The sequence below is a fragment of the Euleptes europaea genome, chromosome 9 (genome assembly GCF_029931775.1).
Source record: "Euleptes europaea isolate rEulEur1 chromosome 9, rEulEur1.hap1, whole genome shotgun sequence".
Classification (NCBI taxonomy): domain Eukaryota; kingdom Metazoa; phylum Chordata; class Lepidosauria; order Squamata; family Sphaerodactylidae; genus Euleptes; species Euleptes europaea.
Genome location: NC_079320.1, coordinates 7,019,151 through 7,037,462, shown reverse-complemented (window position 1 = coordinate 7,037,462; position 18,312 = coordinate 7,019,151). Strand labels below are relative to the sequence as shown.

At 44.2% G+C, this 18,312-nt stretch overlaps 1 protein-coding gene and 1 non-coding gene across 2 annotated transcripts in view; one reads left to right on the top strand and one right to left on the bottom strand.

Annotated features, from left to right (window-relative positions):
- Positions 1-18,312, bottom strand: part of CTNNA2 (catenin alpha 2) — a 633,745-nt gene that overhangs the window by 115,918 nt on the left and 499,515 nt on the right. The window lies entirely within an intron of this gene.
- Positions 10,537-10,608, top strand: TRNAA-AGC (transfer RNA alanine (anticodon AGC)). Its single transcript has one exon. It is a non-coding gene; the product is annotated as a tRNA-Ala (tRNA).

Genomic DNA, 18,312 nt, shown 5'->3' with positions numbered 1-18,312 from the left:
CTTTCATAGAATCATAGAGTTGTAAGGGGCCATACAGGCCATCTAGTCCAACCCCCTGCTTAATGCAGGATCAGCCTAGGGCATCCATGACAAGTACTTGTCCAGCCTCTGCTTAAAGACTTCCAGTGAGGGGGAGTTCACCACCTCCCTAGGTAGCTGATTCTACTGTCGAACAACTCTTACGGTAAAAAAAAAAAAAATCCTAATGTCCAGCTGTCTGCAATTTAACCTCATTCTTGCGAGTCCTTTCCTGTGCTGCCCACAGGAAAAGCTCCCTGCCCTCCTCAAAGTGACAGTCCTTCAAATACTTAAAGAGAACAATCATGTCCCCCCTCAACCTCCTCTCCTCCAGACTAAGCATTCCCAGCTCCTTCAGCCTTTCCTTGTAGGGCTCCGTCTCCAGGCCCCTTATCACCCTCGTCGCCCTCCTCTGCACCTGCTTCATTCTGTCCACATCCTCCAGAACGGCACACAGGACTCCAGGTGCGGCCTGACCAAAGCAGCATACAGTGGAACTATGACACCTTGCGATGTAGATATTATGCCTCTGTTGATGCACCCCAAGATTGCATTAGCTTTTTTTTTTGCCGCTTCACACTGGCTGCTCATATTTAACGAACGCTCCACCCGCACCCCACAATCTTGTTCACACACTGCTGCCCAGAAGTGTATCCCCCATCCATTCTGCATATCCCTCATTTTTGTTACCCAGAGGTAGAACTTGGCACTTATCCATGTTGAACTGCATCCTGTTCACATCCGCCCACTTTTCCAGTGTGTCCAGATGTCATTGAATTCTATCTCTATCTCCTGGTGTCTTCGCTGCTCCTCCCAATTTGGTGTCATCTGCAAATTTAACGAGTAGTCTCTCCACACCCTCATCCAGATCTTTTATAAATATATGGAAAAGTATCGGGCCCAGAACCAAATTCTGTGGCACCCCACCGGACACCTCCCTCCATTCAGATTTACCACAGAGTCTCGGCTGATTCCTAGAGCTACCCTTTGTTACCTCTGGCAAGTACACACAGATGCCTTTTTAAAAAAATCTCCCATTGCTGCTCCGAGTGGCTGGGGGCTTGGTAGCCCTAGTGCAGGTGAATAACAGGGATGAGTAGTTATAGGGGATGAGTAGTAGACAGAGTAGTAGACAGGCAGGATCAAGATTGTGTAGGGCTGTGAAGGTCAAAAACAATATCATGAACTTGGCCTGAGAACAAATGGGAGACCAATGTATATAAAAATATTGCCAAAGGCAATATTGGTTCTTGTAGGTTATCCGGGCTGTGTGACCGTGGTCTTGGTATTTTCTTTCCTGATGTTTCGCCAGCAGCTGTGGCAGGCATCTTCAGAGGAGTAACACTGAAGGACAGTGTCTCCTGCCACAGCTGCTGGCGAAACGTCAGGAAAGAAAATACCAAGACCACGGTCACACAGCCCGGATAACCTACAAGAACCAACCAATGTATATATTTTTATGACTACTTTTCTGGGGTCTTAGCAGCCTACGTAAGGTTGCCAGGTCCCTCTTCACCACCGGCGGGTGGTTTTAGGGGCAGAGCCTGAAGAGGTCGGGGTTCGGGGAGGGACTTCCATGCCATAGTGTCTATGGCCAAAGCAACCATTTTCTCCAGGGGAACTGATCTCTATCGGCTGGAGATCAGTTGTAATAGCAGATCTCCAGCTAGTACCTGAAGGTTGGCAACCCTAAGCCGATGCAAGGTAACATTTTGACGGTTGCACTGGACAACCTTCCCTCTGTGCACTTTGAGCTGCATCGATGAATGCTCATACAAAAACTCCATTTTTAAGAATTAAGAGTTGTCTTGCTTTTTCACAAATGTGCATTGCTGCACTGCTACTTGGGAACTGCAATGCAGTCGTGGGGGGAGACAGCACGTTGTCTGAGAAACAACCAAGTGACACCCCCTTTCCTTCCTCAAGCTTCTTAAAAGATGCCTCAAAAACAACAGCGAGGTGTCCCCTCTACTAAAGGGACCTTTTCGAAAAGGTCATATTTATATGACGCATACCCTCCTCTTGGAGAGCATGCACATAATTCTAAGCTGCAAAGACTGCTGGAGTCATGACTCATAGGAGCCAGGGCATTGTTCTGCAAATTCCATATTTATCGGCAATCAGCTAATTCAGCAGCTGGCTTTTTTGTGTGTGTGTGTGGGGGGGCAACTTGAGGAACGCAGACCACACAGGTACGAAACTGGTTACACAAACTCCCAGCACTCCTGGTTTTATGTATGAGCCAGAAACAGTAACAGCAATTGCCTTCAGATCGTCAGTTCGTGAGAGCTGGGGAAATTTGTATAAGCAAACCTATTATTTTTGAACTTTCGGCTCCGTCTCTGGTTGGCATTTCAAAACTGTTTCCAAAGGAGGCCTCAGGTAGAGAACTTTTCGGGAGTCCGGTTTTTGCACGTAGGCATCTCTGTGACTCTGCCTTCCCATCTGCAAAGATCCTTTCGAGGTTCTCTGAAGCCTCCTGGTGTCATCTGCAAAGTGTACCACGCAGAGGGGAGGGGCTGTGGCTCAGTGGCGGAGCACCTGCTTGGCATGCAGAAGGTCCCAGGTTCAATCCCCAGCATCTCCAGTTATAGGGACTAGGTGAGTCGGTGATGTGAAAGACCTCTGCCTGAGACCATGGAAAGCCGCTGCTGGTCTGAGTAGACAATACTGACTTTGATGGACCAAAGGTCTGATGCAGTATAAGGCAGCTTCATGTGTTCATGCTTCAGGCTAATTGTGAGCCAGTTAAATAGCAAATGTCAAATACAGACTCTTGAGGAGAGGAGGCTTTGCAACAGATTTTAGGTGGGGCCTGGAGATCTCCTGGAATTACAACTCATCTCCACACTACAGATATTAGTCCCCTTGGAGAAAATGGTTTGGAGGGTAGACTCTATGGCATTATATCCTACTGAGGTCCCCCCACTCTCCAGACCCCCCTCATCAGGCTCCACCCCCAAATCTCCAGGAATTTCCCAACCAGGAGTTGACAATCCCAATTATGACTTGCAGAATGAATAGGGTTGCCAACCTCCAGGTAGTAGCTGGAGATCTCCTGCTATTACAATTGATCTCCAGCCAACAGAGATCAGTTCACCTGGAGAAAATGGCCGCTTTGGCAATTGGACTCTATGGCATTGAAGTCCCTCCCCTCTATAAACACCACCCTCCTAAGCTCTGCCCCCAAAACCTCCCATCAGTGGCAAACAGGGACCTGGCAACCCTAACAATGATGCCACCTTTTTTCAAATCACCCCATCACCCTAAATCACAGTAGCTGCATTTGTATAACCAGGAGTAGGGGCTTCAATTTTTATCTAGTGTAGATTTTATTGCGGAAAAGGGTCATCTCCTTTTTCTGTGACAACATAACATGCAAAACGGTTACAATAAAATCAAATAGATACAAAAAAATACAGTGACAATGAATAGCAAAATAGCAAGGAAGTCATGAAAAGAAGACATAAAAGAAGAGCCAACCGATAGGGTTGCCATCTCCCTGGGGGAAGGGGGGGGATCCTCTGCCCCAGAGCCCTGGCTTTCCCCACTGCCATTCAGCTGGACAGCAGCGGGGCTTACCAGCAGTGGTGGGGAGGCATGCATAGGGTTGACAACCTCCAGGTAGTAGCTGGAGATCTCCTGCTATTACAACTGATCTCCAGCTGATAGAGATAATTTCACCTGGAGAAAATGGCTGCTTTGGCAATTGGACTCTATGGCATGGAAGGCCCTCCCCTCCCCAAACCCCATCCTCCTCAGGCTCCACCCCAAAAAGCCTCCTGCCAGTAGCAAAGAGGGACCTGGCATTTCAGGATCATCGCCACCAAAGCAGCGATGTTACCTCTGGCATATCGGATGTGATGTCATCTCAGGGACAGTGTGCGGGGATGGGCTGGTATTTGGGCAAAAGCTCTATGATAAAAGCGGCTTTTACCACAGAATTTTTGCCGAATGCCAGAGTGTCCCCACATCACTGGCAACATGAAGACGTCACTTTCAGCGTGCACCGGAAGTGACATCGCTGTGTTGCTGGTGACGATGCTGAGATGCTGGTCAGCTGAGATGCCGGTACCCACTGCCGATAAGTCCCCCCACCCCCACCAGTCAGGTTGCCAGAGTTACCTGGCAACCTGAACTTCTCTGAAGCTGATGTTTGCTAAAACAGATACTTCAAGATTCTGCTAAAAACCAGTCTCAGGAACAATTCTTAAAATAAGAGTTCTAGGTTTGTTCTTGCAACACTTCAACACAAAAACAAACAAAAAAGGGGACAATTTTCTTTGAAAGGGAGAAAGAACACATCCATTGCGGTGAAAAAATAAGTAATAATTTCATGAAGATTGTGGCTAGTGCAGCATTAATTATTAAATGCACTGAGTTCACCTCCCTAAATTATAGGATCTCCAAATTAAAGTCTGCATTTTTTCTGCTTTTTTGGCTAGTTTAATCTTTATTGCAGAGCTCACGGAACTGCACAAATTTTCATCCGAGCAGTAAACCAAACCATATGGTCTATTTGATTAAGGACTGTAATGGGGATAATATCACTGATTAGGTCTCACATTTTATCCTGGTCTTCTGAGATTTGCAGTTTAACTCATGAAAAGCAGATTACCTTTTTCAAAGGAGCATTATTAGCTCATAAATACATGAGACTGTTTGCACGTAATTGGTCTGCCTTTCTCTCCATTTCAAAGCCCTCTGATTAAAAAGCTTGTTGCAATACTTAAACAAACAAAACATTTACAAAAAAAATTCATAATGATTTGCTAATAACTTTAAGTTAAAGAAATGTTTTCAGCAACCCATTCTATACAGCACAAAGGGTGAAGGAAAAAAAAACAATTGGCTAATATTAAAATGGAAAAAAAAAAACCCCACACAGAGTAAAAACAGTAAAACTGCAGAAATTCATGGATGGGACTAGTGTGGTGTAGTGATTCAGAGCGGCGGATTCGAATCTGCTGAACCGGGTTTGATTCCCCATTCCTCCACACGAAGCCTGCTGGGTAACCCTGGACTAATCACAGTTCCCCTTCTCCTTCTTCTTCTCCTTCCTCCTCCTGCTGACCTGGATGGCCCAGGCTAGCCTGATCTTGTCAGGTCTTGGATGCTAAGCAGGTTAGTACTTGAATGGGAGATCACCAAGGAATACCAGGGTTGCTGTGCAGAGGAAGGCAATGGCAAACCATGTCTGTTAGTCTCTTGCCCTTAAAACCCATACTGGGTCCCCATAAGTCGGCTGCGACTTGATGGCACTTTACACACGCACATGCACACACACACACACTCTCTCTCTCTCCAGTCAGTGCTGCCAGGCCTCCCAGTATGGCTGGAGGTCTCCTGCTGGCAATCTAAGATGCCTGTCACTATTCCAAACAGTGGCGGGATAATTTTTTTAAAAAATCTATGTCATCTGTTTTACCATAGTGTTTTGGGCGATTCCTAGATCTACCCTAAGTCACTTCGAGGTTTCCCCCGGAAGTGAAATAATGGTGCATATGGTGTCACAGCGCCCCCCCCCCCACAGTCTTTGCCCACAACCCTCCCACTGGGGGCCAAGCAAAGCACGACAACCCTAGAATCTAGAATAAAGAAGGCGATTCCAGCTTCAGTGCAAAATGGGCGCCTTTATACAAATGGGCATTTAGGCATAACTTGATTATAACTTTTGGTGTATCTTCTGAATGGCTATTAAATAATAACCCACGGATAGGGTAACAGCCTTCTCTTTACCGAACAACAGATAAATTAAATGATAGTCGTGAGAACATACAGGAAAGTGTGAAATCAATGGAGTAACAAAAGAAGATCTTAAAGAAGAATATAAATCACAATGGAATAAAAAATGGGTAAGTGTTTCTGTCTTTGCCTTTCCACATGGATAGACTCTCTGTTCGATTGGTCTATCTAAGATTCTGCAAAATAATTTGTTGAAGGTAAAGCATTATATCTGGCCCAGATGAAAAGTCTTCGAAAGGTTGGAATTAGGGTTGTGCATATCGATATACCCGAACTGAAAATAAAATCGAAATTAGCCATTTTGGCAATATTCAGCTCTGGGTGGGAAGGCAACCTCTGCTGCCCTGTGTAGATGGCAGGAGCAGATGGTGGATTCCCCTCCCCTTCTGGGCAAACAGAAGGTTTACTGTTCATGACTGCCGAAGTGGGCTATTTCGTTTCCATTTCCCTGCCGAGCAACTAGAAAGTGAAAGTTCAAGCGAAGGCAACGGTCTGTGCTTTCATTCATTATTTATGTACGGTCTCCTCTAACAGAACAGCAAAGTTTGGAAGAGGATTCCAGAAACGTCGCAATGTTATCACCATACCTCTGTGGCTGATCACCGAAACCTCCCTAATAATCGCGAAGAAAATGATGTTCCACCTGAGAAACAAATCTCCAAAAGCAGAGCTGCCATTTTGGTGAGGGCAAAGTTTCCTGAATCGTTATTTAGGATCCCAGCTGATGCACAATTTGGTTTAGTTATCACTATTCCCCTTCAAAGCACTTATCTGCGCATCCTTCCTCATTTTGTGCTTTTGGGTTTAACCTTTGTTTAGAAACAACTTTCTTTCTTTCTTTCTTTCTTTCTTTCTTTCTTTCTTTCTTTCTTTCTTTCTTTCTTTCTTTCTTTCTTTCATTCATTCATTCATTTCTTTCATTTCTGCCTGCCTGCCTGCCTGCCTGCTACAATAAATGTTCAAAAACTTGGTGCTATATCTGGGACACATATCTGCAGATACAAAGGTTTATTATTTATAGAAGAAGAAGAGTTGGATTTTGTACCCCGATTTTTTCTACCTTTAAGGAGTCTCAAAGCAGCTTACAATCACCTTCCCTTCCTCTCCCCACAACAGGCACCTTGTGAGGCAGGTGGAGCTCAGAGAGTTTGGAGCAACTGTGACTAGCCCAAGGTTACCCAGCTGGCTTCATGTGGAGGTGAGGGGAAACCAACCCGGTTCACCAGATTAGAGTTTGCCACTCTTAACCACTACACCAAGCTGGCTCTTAATTTATATCCCACCTTTCTCCTTACGTCATTCTCCTCTCCTCCATTTTATCCTCACAACAACCCTGTGAGGTAGGCTGAGCGTATGTGACTGGCCCAAGGTCATCCAGTAAGCTTCCATGGCAAAGTGGGGATACGAACCTGGATTTCCCCAATCTCACAGTCGAAAGTCATCAATATTACTCACATCCCTCGTATTAGCAGGTACCTTTGGGTCTTTTTGGTGAGAAAAGGGGGTGGTTAAAATATTTTAAATAAATAAAATATTCAATTTCTTTCCTATATGTGAAACAGCATCTAGAATCCTCTACTGCTATACATTTTTTTTTGTGAGTAATATTTCTCCTTGACTTTTGCTCTTTATAAATTGTTCAATGCAGTGTGATATCTAAGAACAACATATATTTAAATGGAATGCTAATGCCTCTATTTTTAAACACAATGGTTCTTATGTTAATGTAATACCGAATGATTAAGACTAAGTGGTGATATTTTCCTTCTGTTGAGGCAAACAAGAAAGTACAGGAATGTGAACCTTAAATGTTAATGGTTAAACAAATCCGAATTGTAATGCTGATGGTAATTGATGATACATTCTGAAATCCCAGGCATTAAACACCAAGGCAAATTTAACTAAGAATCTGTTTTCTAAGCAGAATAACTTTTAACATATATAAATAAATGTTCTCTCCTCTCCGGTGATCAAAGTAAATGTTCCCTGGATTTAAACAAATGGGGGTGGGGACAATTTCATGAAGTTGGAAAAAGGAGCACCCTGAAGGTTGGAGTGGGAGTCCACTAGGGTTGCCAACATCCCGGTGGGGCCTGGAGATCTCCAGAATTACGACTGATCTCCAGACAACAGAGACCCGTTCCCCTGGAGAAAAAGCTTTGGAAGGTGGACTCTATGGCATTATACTCCGCTGATGTCTCCTACCATACCTAGGGCTGCCAGCTCAGGGTTGGGAAACACCTGGAGATTTTGGGGTTGGAGCCTGAGGATGGGGTTTGGGGAGGCAAAGGACTTCAATAGTACATGCCCAGAAGATGGCCAAAACCCTCCCAAAAAACAACCCTCCAGGGTCCCTGGTCAATCTGGCCTGGAGGAAAATTGCTTCCTGACCCAAAGGTGGCGATTGCCGCAACCCTGGGCAGGCAAAAAGGGCCACAAGAGCCAAACGGCGATGCAAACCTTCCTGTCCTCCCTCTCATGATCTGCCTAAGGTCATAGTGTTCTGGCAAGCAACCACTGTGAGTGTGTGCAAAGTGCTGCGAAATTGCAGCCGACTTATGGCAACCCTGTAGGTGTTTCCAAAGCGACTGATTAAGCAGAGGTGGCTTGCCATTGCCTTCCTCTGCAAAGTCTTCCTCGGTGGTCTCCCATCTAAGTACCGACCCTGCTTAGCTTCTGAGATCTGACGAGATCGGGCTGTGCTGTAACATTCCCCGTCCCAAGAAGCCATTATTAGGCTATGTTGTATAGTTACAGCATAGACCAGAAGATGAGAGATCCAAAATTATGTTATGTTATGACCTATGCTTACAACATTAAATTCGATTCATTTGTTCAGATCCAAAAGTCAAATATCTACTCCACCATAAATAGGCTTGCCAATTGCCCAGAGTTGGTGGGCAAATACCTGCCAATCATCTGGGCTGTCCACTGACCCTCAGCTGGTTGGTGGGCAGAAGAGGGTCAGTTGAAGGTGGGGAGCAATTGGTACTTCTGGGTAAACCTGGAAGTGACCCAGACACTGTAGCACTCCCCCCTCAAAAAACCTCTGTGGTTTCCATAGAGTTTTCGGATAAGATTGCTGGAGCATTCCCCTCACTTCTGGGTTGACCCAGAAGTGATGCAGACGTGCTAGCACACTCCCCCAAAAAACTCAATGGAAACCATAGAGTTTTCAGAGGAGATTGCTAGAGTGTCCACGTCAATTCCGAGTAGGGTTGCCAACCTCTAGGTAATAGCTGGAGATCTCCTGCTATTACAACTGATCTCCAGGCGACAGAGATCAGTTCCCCTGGAGAAAATGGCCACTTTGGCAACTGGATTCTATGGAATTGAAGTCCCTCCCCTCTCCAGATCTCGCCCTCATCAGGCTCCACCCCCAAAATCTCCATGTGTTTCCCAACCTGGAGCTGGCAACCCTACTTCCGGGTCCCATCACCCAGCCCCAGAAAGCTCCTTCTTATTGCCACAGGGGTCCTGGCAACCCTAACCATAAAACTTTCACTTAGCTTATTCTACCATACAAAGTTATTGTGAGGATACAATGAAAAAGTGGGAACCTTGGAGGAAGGATGGGATACTAATGAAATAGATAAGTAGATGAAGTGCTGCTAAACTTTAGAGATAGCTATCCCAACATAGATTTTTCTTTCATTTTGCTACTGAAGAAACTTGAAGACACGACTGGCTCCTCTCTGAACACCCAAATCCCAATACTTACTAAGTAGGGGTGCAACCCTCCACGTACTAGCTGGAGATCTCCTGCTATTGCAACTGATCTTCAGCTGATAGAAACTGATCTTTCAGCTACTGCCCTGAGCTCCATTCCCACCTCGGTAGGGTTGCCAACCTCCAGGTGGTGGCTGGAGATCTTCTGCTTTTACAACTGATCTCCAGGTGGCAGAGATTAGTTCACCTGGACAAAATCGCTGCTTTGGCAACTGGACTCTTTGGCACTGAAGCCCCTCCCCTCTCTAAATCCTGCCCTCCTCAGGCTCCGCTCCAAAAAACCCCTCTGGTGGCGGAGAAGGACCTGGCAGCCCTACACCTCTGGCTTGAAAAGCAGTATTTTGTTTTTAAAGCAAAAATGGCAATCCTAATTACAACACTGAAGGGTTTTCACAAGATCAGCTTAGAACACAGAACGTCTCCTGCATTTTTGTAAAGTTTAACACCAGCCAACAAGACACAAGACCCTAGTAAATGAGCAAAATCAACAGAAGAAAACGGAAAAGCAGTTAAACTTGAATGGATCCTCTGGGACCATCTTTAAAGATGATTTATAACAGACTCAGGAAGCTTTACCACATTACAGAAAAAAAGTCAGGACCTGCAGAGAAACTCTGAACACTGATGCGAAAGAAGATGGGTGGCAAGAAATCCCTTCCCGCCTCTCTTAGCTTTGCTTGTGAATTTGCCTGTTTGAAAGCACAATACAAAAGGATCATTTGTCCAGCCTAAACATTTTCATCCTGCAAATGAAATTTGCCCATTTTTACCTGGGCCTTAACTATGATTTCCATACATAAGAACATAAGAAAGGCCCTGCTGGATCAGACCAAGGCCCATCAAGTCCAGCAGTCTGTTCACACAGTGGCCAACCAGGTGTCTCTAGGAAGCCACAAACAAGACATATGGGGGGGGGGGATCCACGGGAAGGGAGAGAGGTATTAACTGAACAATTTCTTTGATGAAAAAAGTTTTATCAGCCTAAGGGCCAGAGGTACAGACCTGTGCCCTACACACTCTCCTCCTCTTCATGAGTTTAGGGGAGGAGCTGTGGCTCAGTAGTAGAGCATCTGCTTAGCATGCAGAAGGTCCCAGGTTCAATCCCTGGCAACTCCAGTTAAAGGGACCAGGCAAGAAGATGATGTAAAAGCCCTGGAGAGCCGCTGCCGGTCTGAGTAGACAGTACTGACTTTGATGGACCAAGGGTCTGATTCAGTATAAGACAGCTTCATGTGTGTTCATGAGTTGAATCCCCCATCGGCAAACCAGGAAGAAATATGGCCCACCTCACAGGGTTATTGCAAGCCTGAATAAACTCTATATCACTTTATCCGCTCGACACATTGCATATATTTCATTATCAATGCCCATAAAAGCTGCATTTCCTCCCTCTCATTTCCTCTCGGAAACATGGATTTAACTATCGATTTATTTTAATTCCCGGTACTTTCCTCTCCTCGTGTATTTGCACGGTTGCCTACCAGTACTTATTTATCAAGCTACAAAACTGGGATTTATTTAGTTACCGAGGGTCAGTGCACATGCAACGTGCTTTATAAAGTGATATCGAACAGGGAGAAAACTGCATTCGGATAACACCTGAATAATAAGCAGACAGTGCTGAGAAGGGAAAGCGAGGCCTCGGTCTCGTGGCCAACGTGCGGACATTTGGCGTCCTGTCAAAAGCAAAGCTTATTTATTTATCCTAACCCCCCATTATGATTTAACATTGCTTAAACACCCCCTCCCACCCGAGCCGCCAGAATGACAAATTGTTGGCAGCTAACATGGTAGGTGAACAAACAGAAGGCCTGAACTGACAGCATGTGGCTGAACTCAGCTTGTGGTGGGGTTTCGTCTCATAGACAGCTGCTCCCACAAGGCAATGCAAATTGCGACAAGCTCCAGAAAATAATGAATAAATAAATGAACAAATAAAGAGGTGGTAAGTGCTCCTTCCCTTTAGGTTTTTAAGCAGAGACTAGATGGCCATCTGTCAGCAATGCTGATTCTATGACCTTAGGCAGTTCATGAGAGGGAGGGCATCTTGGCCATCTTCTGGGCATGGAGTAGGGGTCACTGGGTGCGTGTGGGGGAGGTAGTTGTGAAATTCCTGCATTGTGCAGGGGGTTGGACAAGATGACCCTGGTGGTCCCTTCCAACTCTATGATTCTATGAAATACACAAATAAGTAAAGGTTTCAAAGACCTGTGAAAGATTGCCTTCCATCTTCTTCTCCAGTACTTGGAAACTCTATATTGCTTATTGCGTTATGTGTAAAGGAGAAGGTCAGAAAACAGAGTAGGGGCACTAGGAACCACTCTGGAAAGGGGAAGCAGCTGCCAAGCACTCAGAGTAGGGTTGCCAACCTCCAGGCGGTGGCTGGAGATCTCCTGTTTTTACAACTGATCTCCAGCCGATAGGTATTAGTTCCCCTGGAGAAAATGGCCACTAAAGATAGGCTTTCTTAAAGATAAATAAACATTACAACAAGTTTTACTGGAGAATAATGACCATTTAATCTCAAAGATGTATAAGATGTTGTTATTAATATATACAGAACAAGATCAAATTAAACCTACGATGATAACTTGGGCACAGACACTAGGTCATGATATTTTATTGAAAAAGTGGGAAAGACTTTGGACAAGAGATATGAAACTTGTGCTTTCACAGTCGTTGAGAGAGAACATATACAAGATGATCTACAGATGGTATTTGACACCGAAAAAACTAGCCAAAATGTACAGTACCATGTCACCAAACTGTTGGAAATGCAAAGAAGACGTTGGTTCTTTTCATCATATATGGTGGCTTTGTGACAAAGCTAAAAACTTTTGGGATATGATTTACAATGAACTAAGACTAATTTTACAGCGAAATATCCCAAAAACATCGGAGATGATGCTGTTAAGTATGATACCAGAACATATCTTGACACAAAGAACTTTCTTGATATATGCCACCACTGCTGCAAGATTGGTCTATGCAACTAAGTGGAAAACGTCTGAGATACCAGACAAAAATGACTGGATAAATGAAATGTTTGAACTAGCAGAAACAGCTAAACTTACTGCTTTAGTAAATCAAAAAGACAATGAAGAATATGTGAGAGAATGGGAGGCATGGATAATATATTGTGAAAATGAATTAAATATGGGAAAGGTTAAAGGTTATGATTTAATCTAATTCAATTGATTAAAGTAGAAAGGATGAAGTACTCACTAATTAAAGCATATAGAATGATATGTAATTTATGGAAATGATATAATGTATTATAATGAATTAGAAAAAAAATACAGAGGGGATTATATAGATATTAAACTGATAGAGGAGGGGAGAGGGAAAGTTAAGAAAAGTTAATATAGATTAAGCTGATTAGATTGAAAATGTTTTAATTTATGAAACTTTGAAGATGATAATATTGAAATTGTATGTGATTCAATTAAAAAAAAGAATTTTATATATATAAAAAAAGAGAAAATGGCCGCGTTGGCAATTGGATTCTATGGCATTGAAGTCCCTGCCCTCTGCAGGCTCCCCCCCCCCCCACAAAAAACAAAACAAAACAAAAAAAACCTCCAGGTATTTCCCAACCCGGAGCTGGCAACCCTAACCAAGAGCCTGTTTTCCACCCTGGCCTACCATCATTCTCTAGCTGCTTCAATAAAAGGCAGACACCAAGAACAGGTAAGGTTGTGCTTCACTGCAAAGTTTGCTTGCAAGTACAGAATTCCAAATCCCAGATTACAACCTGCAGTTCTGCCTGGTGGTAATGGATGTGGTGATGGCTGCCTACTTGGAAGGCTTTAAGAGGGGAGTGGATGTGTTAAAGGAAGAGAGCGCTATCCATGGCTACTAATCAAAATGGATACTAGTCATGATGCATACCTATTCTCTCCAGTTTCAGAGGAGCATGCCTACTATATTAGGTGCTGTGGAACAGAGGCAGGATAATGCTGCTGCAGTTGTCTTGTTTGTGGGCTTCCCAAAGGCACCTGGTTGGCCCTGTGTAAACAGACTGCCAGACTTGATGGGCCTTGGTCTGATCCAGCAGGGCCCTTCTTATGTTTTTATATGTTTACTGCATGTAGGGAAGATACAAAATGATGGCTGCCAGCTAGGGTTGCCAACTTCCAGGTAGTAGCTGGAGATCTCCTGCTATTGTAACTGATCTCAGGCCAATAGATCACCTGGAGAACACCTGGAGAAAATGGCCACTTTGGCAATTGGACTCTATGACATTGAAGTCCCTCCCCTCCCCAAACCCCACCCTCCTCAGGCTCCAGATACTTCCCAACCCGGAGCTGGTAGCCCTAGATCCAGCATGGGTTTTCTTATGATCTTATGTTCTAATGAAACTGCTGTCAGGTTGCAGCCAACCTATGGAAACCCCATAGGGTTTTAAAGGCAAGAGATGGTCAGAGGTGGTTTGCCATTACTTGCCTCTGTGTAGCAACAACTCTGGACTTCCTTGGTGGTCTCCCATCCAAGTACTAAGCAGGGCTGACCCTGCTTAGCTTCCGAAATCTGCCCAGCTCGTGCTAGCCTGGGCCATCCAGGTCTTTCTACCCCTTCCTTTCTCTGTCTATTTCCATCAAGGCTCTGGTCCCATTCCCAGGCCTGGGATTATGCCCAATAGACTTAATTGCCACCTATAGCTCCTGCACCCTTACCACAGGGCATTGAAGGAAGAAGTTGGACCTATGAGGGTAAGCTGGAATTCTCCCAACCATGAATACCACCACCCTGGTCCGTGGGAGGGCCAGGCTTCTTCAGACCACCAAGGCCTTGCAAGTAGGGTTTCCGTGTGAGCTTCCTGGAGGCACCTGGTTGGCCACTGTGTGAACAGACTGCTGGACTTGATGGGTAGGATTGCCAACTTCCAGGTAGTAGCTGGAGATCTCCTGCATTTACAACTGATCTCCAGCTGATAGACATCAGTTCACATGGTGGACTCTAGGCACTGAAGTCCTAGAGTCCTCAACTAATTGAGCCGCCTCCATGTATTACAAGAAAAGAACAAGAAGAAAGAAGAAGAAGAAAAAAGTTTGGTTATTTACTTCTATACTTGAAAGGTCCAATCATGTAAACCTCTAGATAAGAAAATTTCAAAATCTCGCATCAGCACAGCCTAACTAATAATTATTCTATCAAAGCTGAGAACAATTTGTAGAGAGTCGTGAAGGACTGAAAGTTTTTCTTCCCTTCACATTCACCTGCTGGCTTGGAGGCAGGTTTCAAATTAACGAAGATAATCATCTCTCCGTAATAAGCACCGGAACCACGGCTGGCGTTATCAAGCGATTTTGGTCTTTTAATTAGCAGCGTCCCAAACCCACCTAACAAGGGGAATGTCATATAATTAAGCGGCCTAATTTGGGGAGGATATGTTAACTCGACAATGCTGTTTCGCACCTCTTGTGGAAGTATTTGTACTTTGTGTCAAAAATATTAATTACTGACAAAAAAAGGGGGGGGGAATGAAGCAGCCAGGGGCGAATGACAGAAAAGCCTTCATTAGAAACGAGAAACGGACCCAAATTGATTGCATCTACATACTATTGCATATGAAATGTTTGGTAATTGGGGGAAAATGTGCACAATGTGCATAACATGGGATTGTCCTTAAAGATAACTCGGACACTCAGATGTAATAGAGGACACATCTGCACATCTCCTTATGGACACCGGGAGATAGAGTTGCCAACCTCCAGATACTAGCTGGAGATCTCCTGTTATTACAGTTGATCTCCAGCCGATAGAGATCAGTTCACCTGGAGAAAATGGCCGCTTTGGCCACTGGACTCTATGGCATTGAAGTCCCTCCCCCCCAAACCCTGCCCCCCAAACCCTCCCCCCGTGGCAAAGAGGGACCTGGCAACCTTAGGGATAATGCCATAGAGTTCACCTTCCAAAGCGGCCATTTTCTCCAAGTGAACTGATCTCTATCGGCTGGAGATCAGCTGTAATAGCAGTTGATCTCCAGCTACTACCTGGAGGTTTAGAAAAACAGTACAGGAAACTGTATATACACAAAGTGCAAATATTTATAAGCTACTGAGGTGAAACATAGACCATATACGTGACATATATACAACACAATTATATACAATATGTACAGTTCACACAAAAAATGTAGAGAAATTTCCAAAGGTCTCAACTGAGTACCAAAAATATATAGAGGAAGTTCCAAAGGTCTCAACTGAGTACCAAATGAATGCTAATATTGTAATCCTTGTGTAAAGTTCATATAGAGCCACAATCATCGATGGATACGGCCGTTTCAGATCCACAGCAGTGGAAATCTTTCTTCGGTCCTTAATACAAAAGTGCTGTTACATATTCATCATTCCTTCCCACACAGGGTAAGTATAAGCAATTACAATCAGACGTCAGTAAAGTACATCACATAGTGACTAGCTGCACTATGTGATGTACTTTACTGACGTCTGATTGTCATTGCTTATACTTACCCTGTGTGGGAAGGAATTATGAATATGTAACTCAGTTGAGACCTTTGGAACTTCCTCTATATATTTTTGGTACTCAGTTGAGACCTTTGGAAATTTCTCTATATTTTTTGTGTGAACTGTACATATTGTATATAATTGTGTTGTATATATGTCACGTATATGGTCTATGTTTCACCTCAGTAGCTTATAAATATTTGCACTTTGTGTATATACAGTTTCCTGTACTGTTTTTCTAAACCTTTTGGTACGAGTACAGAGGTGCCGTTTTTCTCCCCACTACCTGGAGGTTGGAAACCCTGGTTGGTAACCCTAACCAAAGTAGACTGCAGCTTCTTGCTCTACTGCTCAATCTTTTCCCCATTACACTCACATTAGTTCTGCATTTCACAGATGTATCCAATGCTGTCTTGAACCGAGGAAGTGCTTTGCTTCAAAAACACTAGATTGTTCCAGAATGGTTTATGGTTTTTAGACCAGATGGGTCAATGTCCAGTTTGCAGCCATTAGTTCTCAATGCCCACAAGCATCTTTAAGTTTAATGCTCTCCCTGCACGGTTGGGTTTAATCCCCCATGTAAAATCTAGAAGATACAATTCTTACTATTTTGTGTTAATTTTTAATCTGTCTTGGTTGGGTGAGTTCTGAGCAGCTTCCAATCAATAAAACAGCATTTAAAATTCAATATCAAACACCCGTAACTAAAGCCACAGTTAGCTACAACAAGATTACTTATTAAACCTCCCACCCCTCTCTATAAAGTGGACCGTAAAAAACACAAATAAGCAAAGAGGAATTTTTTTTCAGCACGTCTTTAAAACTAGAAAGGGCAGATACATTAAAATAGAAATCTAGTGGCACCAATGTGGTATAGTAGTTAAGAGTGGTGAACTTAACCTGGAGAACCAGGTTTGATTCCCCACTCCTCTACATAAGCGGCGGACTCTAATTGGTGAACGGGGTAGGTTTCCCTTCTCCTCCACAAGAAGCCTCCTGGGTGACCTTGGGCTAGTCACAGTTCTCTCCAAACTCTCTCAGTCCCGCCTACCTCACAAGGTGTCTGTTGTGGGGAGAGGGAGGGAAGGTGATTGTAAGCCACTATGAGACTCCTTAAAGGTAGAGAAAAGTGGGGTATACAAAAAACCAACTCTTCTTCTTCTTAAAGATTAACTACATTTATTCTAGCATGAACTCCCTTCTTCAGATGCTATTTTCAGATGCTATTTATGTTCACTGTATGTTCTTTTACAAATTCGTTACTAACAAATCTCAGATCTCAATTTCTAGCTATGACCCTTTTTAAACTTTGGAAGGCAAAATGGGAAAGAGAGGGAGAAAGAGACAGACGGAGAGAGGGATCCAAATGTAACTATCAACATGAGTAGAAACTCCAGATGCTGTGGGGTCAGTCTGAAGCGATGCCTGAATGGAAAGGGTTACATATAATTTCCGTTTGGCACAGACATTGTAATCTTATTTCTACATGTTAAAACAAACTCATTTACTTCCACAGACAGCCTTTAAAAAAAAAAACTGCAGGAATCCTCATGTGAATTCCTTATCAGTTGATGACTGCTTATTACTAAAAGGCCTTGCTGTTTCCTTTGTCTTTTAGAAACATCCCAAATCCAAAACAAAAGAAGCCAGAGAAAAGGCTCTGCTGTATGCAGTCTTGCTCTGATTCCAGTCAATCTGTGCAGATTATCAGCCGTGTAGGTTTTAAGGTTACCTGAAGGAGCATCGTGGGCAACCTGGCTAGTTTGAGCTGTCCTGACATCCGTATTGTGTGCATCTATTTTAGGTAACCTCCAGGTACTAGCTGGAGAGCTCCCTCTATTACAACTAATCTCCAGCCGATAGGGATCAGTTCACCTGAAGAAAATGGCCGCTTTGGCAACTGGACTCTATGGGTTGAAGTCCCTCCCCTCCCCAAATCCCACCCCCCTCAGGGTCTGCCCCAAAAATCTCCAGGTATTTCCCAGATGACACAGCGTGGTAAGCGCGGTATGCAGCCAAAAGCTCTGCTCACGACCTGAGTTCGATCCCAACAGAAGTCAGTTTCAGGTAGCTGGCTCAAGGTGGACTCAGCCTTCCATCCAGCATGGTGTAGCGGTTAAGAGCGGTGGTTTGGATTGGTGGAGTCTGATCTGGAGAACTGGGTTTGATTCCCCACTCCTCCACTGGTAATCTGGTAAACTGGATTTGTTTCCCCACTCCTACACACAAAGCTAGCTGGGTGACCTTGGGCTCATCACAGCTCTCTTAAGAGCTCTCTCAGCCCCACCTACCTCGCAGGGTGTCTGTTGTGGGGAGAGGAAGCCGGCTTGATTCTTCCTTAAGTGGTAGA